Source organism: Lemur catta, chromosome 18 (genome assembly GCF_020740605.2).
Source record: "Lemur catta isolate mLemCat1 chromosome 18, mLemCat1.pri, whole genome shotgun sequence".
NCBI lineage: Eukaryota > Metazoa > Chordata > Mammalia > Primates > Lemuridae > Lemur > Lemur catta.
Window position 1 is genome coordinate 28,940,582 of NC_059145.1, and position 13,290 is coordinate 28,953,871.

General features: G+C 41.0%; 1 protein-coding gene across 2 annotated transcripts in view; it reads right to left on the minus strand.

Annotated features, from left to right (window-relative positions):
* The window catches only part of PTPRG (protein tyrosine phosphatase receptor type G), a 667,952-nt gene that overhangs the window by 213,576 nt on the left and 441,086 nt on the right, over positions 1–13,290 (minus strand). The gene's annotated exons all lie outside the window — the stretch shown is intronic.

The window sequence follows — 13,290 nt, forward strand, 5'->3', positions numbered from 1 at the left end:
ATTTTAATGCTCCAGCAAAAGAAGATCAATTCATTTAAATGATGGAGAAAGATGATAAATCCATACAATATATATTATACAAAAATACGTAACCCAAACACTGAGTGGCTATCTTGTTTTATACTAATAAAGTTTTTATTCCTGGTTACTTTTTTTAAAGGATCATTATTATTTTTTGTGAAAGTATTTTATAAAACTATTTTTTAGGTGTGATTAACAACATTTAAATCAGTGGATTTCAGAAGTGAAGGAGATGCCCTTCCACCATGTGCATGGGGCTCAGGCAATCAGGTGAAGGCCTGAGGTCACCCTAAAAAGAAGGAATTCCACCTCTAGATTGTAACCTAGACATTCTGCCTGAGTTTGTAGCCTTCAGACTCAAGATTGCAACATCAACCCTTGCCACAGTTACTTCGTTAGAATTAGTGTCAATTAATTACAGGTGGGGGTGGGGGACTCCTACTGGCTCTGTTTCTCTGGAGAATCCAGACTAATATACCCCCAAAAGTCATAACTAGTATTAAGCAAACATATTATAAAATCACATTATAAAACCGCTCTGTAATCCAGTTACTTTTTGAGCTTCTTTCAGCCTTTGACCTCTATCATCTTCCTTCACCTCTTTCTAACAGGCTTCTCCCACAAAAAATGCAGCCCTGTCACAATCGAGTTCACCCTCGTGCGGCTTCCAGAAAGATGTCCGTGAAGCTGGCAGAATTGGGTGGTGGTAGATGAAGATCTAAGAGCAGCTGCTATAGAATAAGGCCTGATCTGTATATTGAAGACCTGGGAGCTCTTTATGGCTCAATGTTCCTGCCTGTAAAACAGAGGTAACATTCACCTCTTGGGGCTCTTGTAATACTTTCACTAAGCACACGCTTTGGAAAAATAACAACAAACCAAATAGCTCTCATTTTTCTAATATTATATATCTTTATTACTCTATGACCCGAAGGTATATGTAAATTAAGGTGAAAATAAATCATTCCCAGGGGCCAGGCGACATCCCAGCGAGTCATGCCACAAGGTGCAGCAAAGAAACCTGTAAGTGGGCTTCACACAGCCTTCGCTGGAAGAGTATTTTTAGAAGAACCAAGCTCCAAAGAATAGTAGGTATTTGGCGTCTTTGCAGGCAAGGTGGCATTTAAATAAACATTCTGAAACGTTTGCTTTATACAATATCATTAATCACACAGTGCACTAATCCTTAATTATTTCCTGTTTTCGCTTGCCCTGTAACATGAAATTATCTTCAACTACTTTACAGCAGGAATCCAAAGTTCTGCAGCAGAAGGACCCAAAGTGCACACTAGAGCTAGTGCAATCAGGTGCCAGGATGTTTTTGGGACCCCTTTTAAAAGTCTCTGTGTGTAACTTGTTTGTTCCATTATACATCTATTTATTAGCTGATTTTCAGGATTTCTGGTTCAGTGATGCAGCTGATTCATCAAATACATTTTAAATCTCTGCACTTTTCCCTTGATAGGGAAGAGTTCAGGCTCTTGCTTACAATAGTAAGTTGAGTTTTTCAGAGATTTACTATGCATGATTCATGAGTTATTTCTTACAGTTCAGCATCAGTTTGGGCACATATGAGATAGATTCAGAATCTGGCCATATGGGGGTAAGACATCCTTATCATGTGCTTAGGAAAGAGGGCAGTTAGCTACTGTTCTCCCATTTAATAGCTGTGTGACCCAGTTAAAGTTAGTTGCCCTCTCTGAGACTTAACATCCCCATGCGTGAAATGAATTAAAAAAGGTCACTGGATTACAGCGAGGAGTACATAAAATAAGTAAAGCACTTTCCACCACGCCTGGCACACTAAAAGCCACCAATTTGTTCATATGTCTCTTAATACTAAAGAGGGAAACAAGGAACAAAAAAGGAAAAAAGAAAAAAAACCACACCAACAAATAAATTAGTGAAAGGGCTATTTCCAAATATTCCCAAATGGGAACCTACCCAAATGCTAACCAATAATGGAATGGATAAACAAATTATGACTCAGCCACACACTGGAATACCGAATGGAATGCACTAGAACCACAGTGGACAATATAGATGAACCTCACAAAGATGACCCAAATAAGCCCGACACAAAAACAAGCAAACCCCCCCCCCCCAACAATATACTATGTGACTCCACTGGAATGAAGTACGAGAACAGGAAAAACTCAAGCAGTTAGAAGCCAGCACCGAGGTTACCCTTGGGGGCCAGTAAATGGAAAACGGAGCCTGGGGGTGTGGGTAAGTTCTCTCTCTTAATGATCTGGGCACACGTGTTGAGAATTCATTCAGCTGTACACTTATTATTTGTGAATTTTCCCCTTTGTATATGATACTTCAATAATGAATAAACAACTATAGAGAGAGAGAGAGATGCTTCTGAAACCAAGATCAACAAAAGTATATGCTTCTCACGTAATAACAGAGCAGGGCCCAGTATGCTGCCTGGTTCTGCACCCATTTGATTTGAGATAGGCTACTTTTAAACCTAGGAATAAGTCTAGATTGAATTTATCTGCTCGACAGAGCAAGTCACAGTGACTGGCCATGAATGTGCACGATCACTCCACTCCAGGACTGAGTAACAGTAACAACGACACCAGCCAAGCACCATGCCCGCCTCCCCTCTCCCCTAGGCAGACATGAGAGTGAGTCCAAGAGGCAGCCTCACGCATGAAATACTCTAGGAGAATTGTTTGAATGTATCCAATTCTTAATACTTTATATCATTTAATTCCTTTAATCCTTTCTGCCACTTTCTGGAGAAGATACTATATTTTTCCTATTTTATACAAAAGAAAATCAAGGCTGAATCACTAGGTCTCGTCTAAGAAGTAATAACAATGGGATTCGAATCCAGGCACCTGCCTGCACAGTCCACACACTTAAATTCTCATTGGCAATGAGAACTACCTATTAGTTATCTCTAGGATCCTAGCACAAAGCTTCCAGAACAGCGGTTCCTAACCAGATGTGATTTTGTATCCCAGTGGAAATTTGGCCACGTCTAGAGACATTTTTGGTTGTCACTCCTTGAGAGGTGCTAGCGGCATCTAGCGCATGGATGGAGGCCAGGGATGCTGCTAACCATCTTGCAATGCACAGGATTGCATCCTACAGCAAAGAATTATTGTGCCCCAAGTATCAATAGTGCTGAGGTCCAGAAACCCTGTTCTACACCCACTGTCAACATGAAGCATTATCAATTGATATGGTAAAGCACTTTGTTTTTAATATCCCTGTCCCATGACTACTGAACGTTGAGAGGAGAGGAACAAGCTGCAAGGGGGCTTGACTTAGAGACTGGGTGAGCTGTTATGTCCCTACCCATAAACCAGTACCTTCCAGACGGCTTTCACCTATTCTTGAGTTTACTGTATTGCCTTTCTTTTCTATTAAAACAGCTTGCATAGCTATGTTATATATAAGGTTGGTTCTAAAATCAGTGGAGCTTAACGCCTTGGACACAGCGGAGGGGGAGGGGTCCCTAGGTGCATCTGGAACTCATTTGTATTTCAAAAACACGAAAATAACCGCCACAGTGTTTGTGCTCTTTGTAATATGAAACTTTTTAGAAATTGCTTTGTACTTGGGAGTAACAGCCACATGATTCACCATGAAATGAAGTCTGGAAAATCATTTTGGATAAATGGACCTATAAATTCAATAGAATTTCCATGACAACATAGACTGCAACACTCAACCACAAATAAAAGGTTATAAATCATTCAAAACCAACTAGGAATCAGCAATATGTCTCCTGTTTTGAAATACAAGAAACCTGATATATAGTTTAGCTGTTACTCAACCAAAGTTCCCATTATAGCTCTTTCCTCACTTCTGATATTGTATTTTCTACCCCATAATAGGTTTTGGGGGAAATGATGATGGCATGAATTTGCAATTAAACTAAGTGAAATTAACACAGGTGTACAGTTGGTTGTACCCCGCCCCCTTCTCCCAGCCAGAGGCCTTCAAGAAAGCTTGTTCACAAAGACAAGTTATACGCTGTTTTAACCAGAAAACTGCATTTTGCCCTACACAGCTGAATGTTTCCAAATCACTCTTCATAAGAAAATGGCTGATGCAAAACATTTCTGAGGAGACATAGGACATGCAAGGCAACCTGGAGGCTTCCCAAATGCTTTGAGTTCTATAAATCCAAACTACACCCTCTAGTGTCCTCAAGACAGTCACCACAGTGAAGCATTTTTAAGATTAGCCGGGTCAACTTATCTAGAACATCTGTTCTTTAAAACTCTGCTCTCTGCTCCTCAAGTCATCTTTTCATTTCTGGTGGAGGTCCCCTTACAACAGGCTCTTCTGGATTTTGTATTATGTGGCCTCTTCTACTGGGGGTGGTGCTTACAGGGCTAAGCATGTAGCAATCACTCATTAAATGACTATGGAGTGAATGAATGGAAGTTATCTCTCACACGGGAGGAAATGCGTTGTATTACTCCATTCAGAACTTTTCTCATTATTCAGTCTCCCTTAATATAACCAGTAGCTTTGGGTAGATGACTGGTGGAGGGAGACAAAGAAATTTATTTGGTCTAGCTTCCAGCAGGGCTGCACATCCCCTGAAGTATTGCCAAAGGTTATCCACGCATGCACTGGACAGTGTTGACCACTTTTCATCAGATGAACTCTGGTGTTTCCAGCTATGACCATGTGCTGAGAACTCTTCAAGACACATTTTTAGCCCCGATCTCATACGATATGACTATGGCTTTCATTGGAATCTTCCAGGGCTCTGCAAGCCAGAAAGGTTACGAATCACTGCTACTAAAAAAATCTGTGAACATGCCTCAGTGAGCACAAAATCCTTTCCCTATGACAGACAGAAGTGGTTCAAACCAGGGCATCCCCTGAAAAGAGTACACACCTTTTATACTACAATCACCAATGTAGGAGAATACCAATTTTCCTATGCCATCGCTAACACTGGATTCATGATTCATGGATTCTTCTTATTCTTTAGCCCTTGGATGGGCACTTCTGTTCTCATCTTAAAAATTTCCTAATAATCAACAAGAATGAAGACATTTAATAATTTTTTTCTAATGATTTCCCTTTATATTATTTAACAAGGCTCTTTATTAGAAACATTAATCCTTTGCCATAAATGCTGCAAATACAAAGACAAATATACAAGTACCCTTTGTTCCACCATTGATGGTATCAGGGAAAAAAAAACCTGATATGCATAATAAATAGGAGAGTGGTGAAATAACCTATCAAGGAAGGCAAAGAAACTGATCAATAGGCACTAACATTGAAAGTGCTCAAAGATATATTGTTAAAGGAGAAAGTTGCAAAATAAATATTGTGTGCTCACATTTGATCTTAAAAATGCCATACAAGACAATATTGTATGTGTCATGTATATATATGCACCGATATATAGAACTAAGGCATGGCAAGGCTCAGTTCTGGAAAAATAACACAAACTAATGGTATTTTTCTCTGGGGAGGGGATTCAGATTGGTTTGGGGCCAGGCAAGTGGTTTGTTTTATTGCAACTGTTTATAATACTTGCTGGCTCTAAATTATAGCCCCTCTAGAAAAAAATCCCCTTTAAAATGAGAAAAAAAATTGAAAAGAACAAAACCAAAATCCTACCAGCGCTCCAATGGGGAGGGAGTGAAGCTAATGGATCCAACTGGTGACCCAACTTAGAACATCAGCCTCATAGCAAAGTAGTCCAAAGCCCCTAGCAGCAGACGTCCCAACATCATACAGGGTGTGACCTTCCTTTATTCCTGATCTCACTTCAACACAATTCACTCTTCATTTATTTCTGACAGCAAGGAAACACACAACTACTCAAGCTCACTAACCACTCCAAAGGAGGCAGAAGTAAAGACTGAGCTACTGTTTCAGATCTACGCTGAGTTTAATTCACTTAACAGAGCTGCTCTGTGTGTACACTGTAATTTCACTTTACCTTGAATAAACACAAAGTGCTAATTCTCCCAGACCATATCTTTGGTCAGAAAGACACGAGAGAATTAGAGAGCAAACCAAAGCCGTCCAACGCTGGGCAAAGCACCACCACTGCCGATATACTGGGCAAAACCCAACACAGCTGACTCAGAGAGATGCTCTTAGGAAGTGGTTGAAGGCCTTAGGGGTAAGGAAGACAGAGGGCTGCCACCACTGCAGCCTTGATCACAGGTCAGAATATTCTTGGCTGAATGATCCTCCTCTCCATGAATTCCCTGGAGAATGACTTTGGATTTCAGAATCTCATAATCGGAGAAAACATATGATGGAGTGGGAAAAACATGGCTAGGAAATGGAAGAAATGGGTCTCTATTTCCAATTATGGAAAAGGGAGATGATGTTATTAGGTTAGTCTGGATGAGGATGATGATGATGATGATGACTTAAAAAGAGGTCTGACGACTGAATATAACCTTACACAGTCTGGGGTTAGGATTTACAGGGAAAATAAGAATGCCATAAGACATCAACGTTATCTTCCTCATGATTAGTATAATAATAACATATATAAAACTTCTTTAAAAAATAGATGTCTCTGTCAAACTGGTTACTTGATACTGAACTCATCTATTGTATGACTTCAGATCAAGTCCTTTGTTGATCAGATTTTCCCATTTTCTCATTGTGTTTCACATGCTTCCCCCTCCCCAACATTTTATTATAAACTTTAAACATAAGAACAAAGTTGAAAGAACCTGATTGTGAACAACTGTATACTCACCACCTAGATTCTACCATTAACATTTTAATATACTTGCTTTATCAAGCAATAGTCCATCCCTCTATCCATTCACTTAATCAGATACTGAATTTTAAGGGAAAAAAAAATATCCCTCAGTACTCTCCAACAGCCAGCCATCGTAAAACCAGTAACTCCGGCACCAAGAGAGAGCCGAGTAATGCTTTTCAGGCTTTGGGTCCAAGCCAGAGGATGCCCTGCTGGTTTGCAAAGGGGTTAATAACTCTATTAATGAGAGCGTCTTGAGACTCTGATGGATAAATCTCAGCAGGGAACTGTTGGTAATTTGGAATAAAAATGGAATTTAAAAGAGAAGATAAAAACAACAAAATATCAAAACCATGGCTTTATGAAGCCAAGCATCCACAGGAGACCGTGTCAGCCAATAATCATGTTATCGACTGGCTCCATTCACAATCCATCCTAGTTAGCTAACACAGAAAACATCCAGAGAAACCGTATCTGAAATATAATTGTACTCAAACATTTGTTTCCTTTTATTGTCTCATATCCGTAATACACAATGTTAATCAGTGAACATTCAGAAGTCTTCCCAGGAAGCCTGGTTTATTATATCCAAACTGGAGATTCAGGCATCATGGAGAGTCACGCCCACAGAAACTCTAGCCCAAAATCTTAATTTTAAAGAAGGTATTAATATTTTAAATTAAAAGATGCTTAAAGCTGGCTGCCTGAGTTGAGATCTGAGCAGTGTTACATATGTTATTAATACAAGGGAGATACAGGGCATTCAAGAAGCATTATTTATAATAGCAATAGACAAGTTCATTGTCAATCAATAGGAGAATGAGTAAATTAGAGTGCATCCATACAATGGAATATTATCCAGCTATTTAAAAGAATGATGTTGATTTTGTACTTGGTATGCAAGGATGCCCATGATATATTGTTGAGTTAAAAAGGCAACTTATGGAACACTGTGTACATGATCATCCCGTATTTCAAGTAAAGGAAAAATACAGAAGCATACATGGAGGGGGAAAAACTGGAACAATTTATAAGAAATTTAACTGTGGTTACCTTTGAGAACCGAAAATGCAGGGATAAGGATAAAATAATGACTTCACTTTTCACTATATATATTCAGTACTGTTTAAAGATTTGTCAACGAGAAGAACTTCTTTTGTAAATATTTGAAATAACAAGCACAAGACGACAACCACAAAGCAAAACTAAAACAGGAACCAAACAGCACATGACAAGATTTCTTTTCAAAGTTGACTAAAAGCTGACATACATAGAGAACAGTGCACAGTTGTAAGTGTGATAGTGAGATGCCTCCGTGAAGTTTCACAGTGGGCACACCCATGTAACCAGCACCCAGATGAGGGGACAGAACACTTCTTGCCCCTCCCGGAGCCCCATGTTCTCTTACCTGTTCGTTACCCCCAACCCAGAGTAACTATCTCCTGACTTCCAACAGCAGAGATGCATTCTCCTAACCAGATGGCTTTTAAACTCATCCTAAACATGAGACTCTATGATGCTTTAAAACAAATTCATTTTTTCACAACAGGCCAGAGGCCAAATTTCATACAAAGCCGACAGCTGTATGATCAGAAGTAGAGCTTCCATTCCTGGTTTATTTTATGGACAATGGGGTTTGTGGGAATGGTATTGGGGCCTTCAGAGGGCAAGTTTTAAGCTATTTTCAAGACGATTGCTACTAGGTAGATGGAATGGGGCTGCAAAACTAGAATTTGAGAGATTACAAGTCTAAAATCCATAACATGTAATTTCGCAAGCTCCACTTACAAAATAGTCCCAGGAAAGTGAGCTTTATGAAGATTGCGAATTTTATCTTCATGACAACTCTACATGAGGGGGGTGCTATTGTGATCCCCATTTTAAAGACTGGGAAAGGGAGCTTTAAGAAAGGCTGCGGAACTGCTTCAAGAACACCACTGGCGAGCAGTTGGGTACCCAGACTGATTCCGCAGTCTGTGCTCCTTCCCAACAGGCCAGACACCGGGGGTGGTGCTGCATCAGGCCGGTCAGACACTGGAGCATCACTCACTTCTGCCCATCCACAGCAGAGCTCCATGCAGAAGGGCTCTCTTTCTGGTGTGATGATCGCTCATAGGTAAAAGGCAGGAAACGTCCAGAAGACATCATAAGGCAGTTTAGGGGAGCAAAGCATCCTCCCCTGGGTACCAGAGCTCAACTTCAGTAGGTTTGATCCCTGGGGCTCCGTGCTCTTTCTTCAGGGAGCCTGGACCTAGTTTGTTTCAAAAACTGCTGTGGTCAGAATTCAAGCCCTGTCCTACCTGCTGGATGCCGTTAACACTGAATTCAACCTGGTCCCTACTGGCTACCAGGGTCATGCTAACCAACAGCACCCAGGCAGGGACCGCAGCCCAGGACAGACCCGTTGCCCACACACTCAGTGCATAAACTCACTAGATCCATAAACACAGGGTAAGAATCCATAGGAGATATTATGTAAACAAAAAGATGGGGGAGGAGGGACAACAAGCTTCAGTATAAAACATCAGACATATTTAAAGTGGAACATCTAAATGTCATCACTTCATCAAGCTCCCTCCCCACCAGAAGGCAACTTATGCTCCCTTCTAAAATTGTTAAGGAAGTTAGCAAGGGGGTTGCATCACATACAACACAATAAAGATGCAGAGCTTAATGTGAAGAACTATGGCTAGGTAAACACAATTTTCCAACCTGCTTTCTGAATTGTACAGAGAAAGGCAATAAGGCTGGAGCCACAGGGATTTGCATGCTGGGGGAAACACAGCCGCACATGCACTGTTGTGTTTTCAAAGGGGCCTCTGGTAGGGGTTATATTTTTATTCAAAGCATTGTATTCCATCTTAATATAGCCCCACGTCCTGGTCTAAAGGTTGGAGCATTGGGCTTTATTATTTCTTCAAACGCCTACACCCCAAGTATTTTTAACACGCTGGCTCAATAATTCCTACCCACGGATTCCTCCACATCATTGTCTATTTGCAGTTCATGGAGATACCCTGGTTTTTGTTCCTAGTCTGGGAGCACAGAGTGGTGTACAACTTACAGCTCTCTGAGTTTTCAGCGTCTTAACAGCCCATTAGCATGCATCTGGAGTTCTTGTGCATTACCTTTTTGGAATGTTAAATGCATAGCAGATGGATTTTTTTTTTTCCACTTTCTTTCTTTCTTTTTTTTTTTTTTAAAGCATTCTACTGGACTTCCAGGCCATCGGCCCTGTGGCTCTCAGAGCTGCAACCTGTCCGGGGCATTGCTTTGGCAGAGTTCTTTTTGTTGGCTGGCATTCTTCGCAGTAAAACTCTGAGTTCATTTTTCAGTTTTTTGAGCTGTGACCAGTGTACACAACCACATCACTGGCTGGGGCCAAGAGAAAATGCACTGACTGATGTGGGGACGTGATAACACCACCAGCCAAGGTGCAGAGACCTTGACATGGCTCAGGAAACGGCATCCTTTTGGAGTCCTAGCAAGGCGACCTGCAAAGAAGCATTTCTTCTGAAAACAGGAGTGATACTTCTCCATTTTCTTGGGCAGCAGAACCCAGGGGGAACTGGAGGATAAAGGATGTGGGTGAGCCCTAAAGTCAGAATCTCCTGACGATGCCCCCTAGCTGGCTGAGAGTGGCTGTGGGTTCTCAACATGAAGATCAGCGTTCAAAACCCACTGATGTAACCAGGGTTAACTATCCCCTTTCCCTGACACTTAAGGCCCATTAAAAGTCTGATCTCAGTTACAATTGTCTCCCCAAAATAGTAAGTAAACACATCAGTCATTTGCTTTTCTCTGGAAACAGGGATAATCGCTTGCTGTTCATATGAAAGATCTTTACTTTTATTCACATTTATTCCAAAACCACTATCTTGCTTTGAAAACTCAAGTTGTTCAAACAGCATGCGTAACGTGCTTTCAGTCTTCTACTCTCCACTCCATCTGTCGATCTCCTTCTCATGCCCATGGACGCCCCGCAGCCTCCAGCAAGTTCAGGAAGGATGGCTGGTTCCTCACACTCTTCCACAGCAACCACCCTAAATAGACACGCAGTCTAGGCAAAGCACAGCAAGTGCCAGGCCGGCACAGTTTAGTCACATGCCATTCTTCCCTTTCTAAACCAGTGGTTCTCAAACTGGGGTGATTTTGCCCCCCAGGGGACAATTGGTAATATCTGGGGATATTTTTGGTTGTCACAACTATAGCAGGGGTGCTACAGGCATTTACTGTATTATAAATGTATTAGCCCAAGGATGCTATTAAACATCCTACAATGCACATAACACAATGAAGGATTATTAAGCATAAAATGCTGAGGTCGAGATGCTGTGTTTTCTATTTAGACCAAACAGAAGGCCACTCATATGCCCTTTACACAGAGACTGAGGCACATGACACGTATCTCAGAGGACACCCAAAACTTCCAATTCCATGACAACTGGACTAATACTTCTTACTAGGGCATATGCCCAAGTCAATCCTGTCTGCACAAGATGTTCACATCGTGATGTTTGCCTACTCACCGCTGAATTAAGAAACACACAATATATTTGGATACGAATGCATATCCCTAATGCATGATTGCGCAGTTGTTAAAGCTGTGGGCTGTGCACTTGGTTTGAATCTTCTCTACTGCGTGTAGCTGGGTGAACTTGGAGAATGTTAAGGTTTAGAATTGTGTCCCCCCCCCAAAAAAGATTTTAAAGCCCTAATCCTTTCCACCCACAACTGTTAACTTATTCGGAAATAGGGTATTTGCAGACGATCAAATTAAGATGAGGCCATTAGGATAGACCCTAATTCAATATGATGGTGTTCTTATAAAAAGGGGAAATTTGGATACAGAGACAGACACGAGGAGCATGCCATGCCAAGATGAAGGCAGGTGATACATCTACATGCCAAGGAGTGTCAAAGATTGCCAGCAAACAAAGCACCAAAAGCTAAGAGAATAACACAGAGGAGATTCTGCCCCACTGCCCTCAGAAGGAAGCAACCCCGCTGACACCTTGATCTCAGACTTTCAGCCTCCGGAACTGGGAGACAGTAAATCTCTATTGTTCTAAACCACCCAGTTTGATGTACTTTGGTAAAGCGGCCCTAGGAAACCAACATAGGGAACTTCACTCTCGTCTGTTTTCCATATCTGAAAAACAAGATTAAAGGTAACAGTACCTAGTTCTTGAGGTTGCTGTGAAAAGCAATTGTGATAAAGTGGAGCAGAGTGACTAGCCCATGTTAGAAGCTCAACAGACAGAAGCTGTTCTCTCATTAGCATGCCCAGCCTCAATTATTTGAGCCATATTAGCCCTGCCTCTGTGGCATTCTTACTTTTTTTTTCCCTAACACATTTTGCAATTCTAATCCAAAATGTGGAAAAGTATATCATCTTTAAAATGAGTATAATGCTATAATAATAGTCCTATATTAATTACTGCTTTAAATTTTGCAATGCAGTGAAATCGTGGACTCAATTCTGCTCATACTTGAAACATAATTGGGCCTTAATTACAATATTAACCACAATAGCAATTTATGATGAGAGTGTATCAATTCAGAACAACCAGAAGCAGGAAAGCCTGAGATACAATTTTACCTGGAAAACTCCTACTCATCATCTTTCAAGATTCAAATTAAGTGCTACTTGCTACACGAAGTATTTCCTGGCCAATGAGAAATCACTCTCCTGCCCTGTTTCCCCATGGAACCCCAAAGCAGCAACTACTTTTTGCTCCCAATATAGCCTGTAATTCAGTCTTTATAACTCATTTATAAACTTATTAGGCAACATACATGTCTCTGCCATGTGAACACCATACTGTCTGAATGCCCTGACACATATTACCACATACTTGGTAAATGAAGGAATAATGCAGTTCTTTTAAGACTGCAAAATGTGATTCAAAAAAGGTACAAACACGATAGGGATTCCATTTTTGCTTCCATTTCTACATACCTGGAAGAATTCACATGTCCCAAAGGGACACATGATTAGGCAAACTTCCTCAACCTCCACTGTTAACCTTGCCTCATCTTCCTTACAGAGTCTTCCCTGGCAACCAGGTAAATCAGGTGACACCCAGAAGAACCACTGACTTCCTGATTAATTCTTTTCATCAAATTACCTGGCCCCTGTCTCACTCCCTAGAGGCCCTACCCACTGTCAGAAAACAGCAAGCTAATCAGATCAACTGATCCTTTTAAGTGCGTTTGTAGACATTAATATCCTAACAAGCTATTCCAAACAGGTGACATACACAGTAAAGACCAACTGGAGAGAGAAGACCACGTGGAAGGATAAAACCATTATTCAATATAGTGGCTAATAATGGACACCTCGAATACTACGGAAGGCCTACCGGGAGATTCTGGAGGCAGACAGGCCTTTTCCTTCAGAGATACAGAAATTTTAGAACCATCCAATCCCAAGAATAATATGCTAAAACAATAGGAACTATAAGAGCAACAACAATGGTCATGAACAAAAAAGGGGACAGAAGGAGCCTGGAGTCAGCATGGTGGTAGCTTTTGGGTGAGGG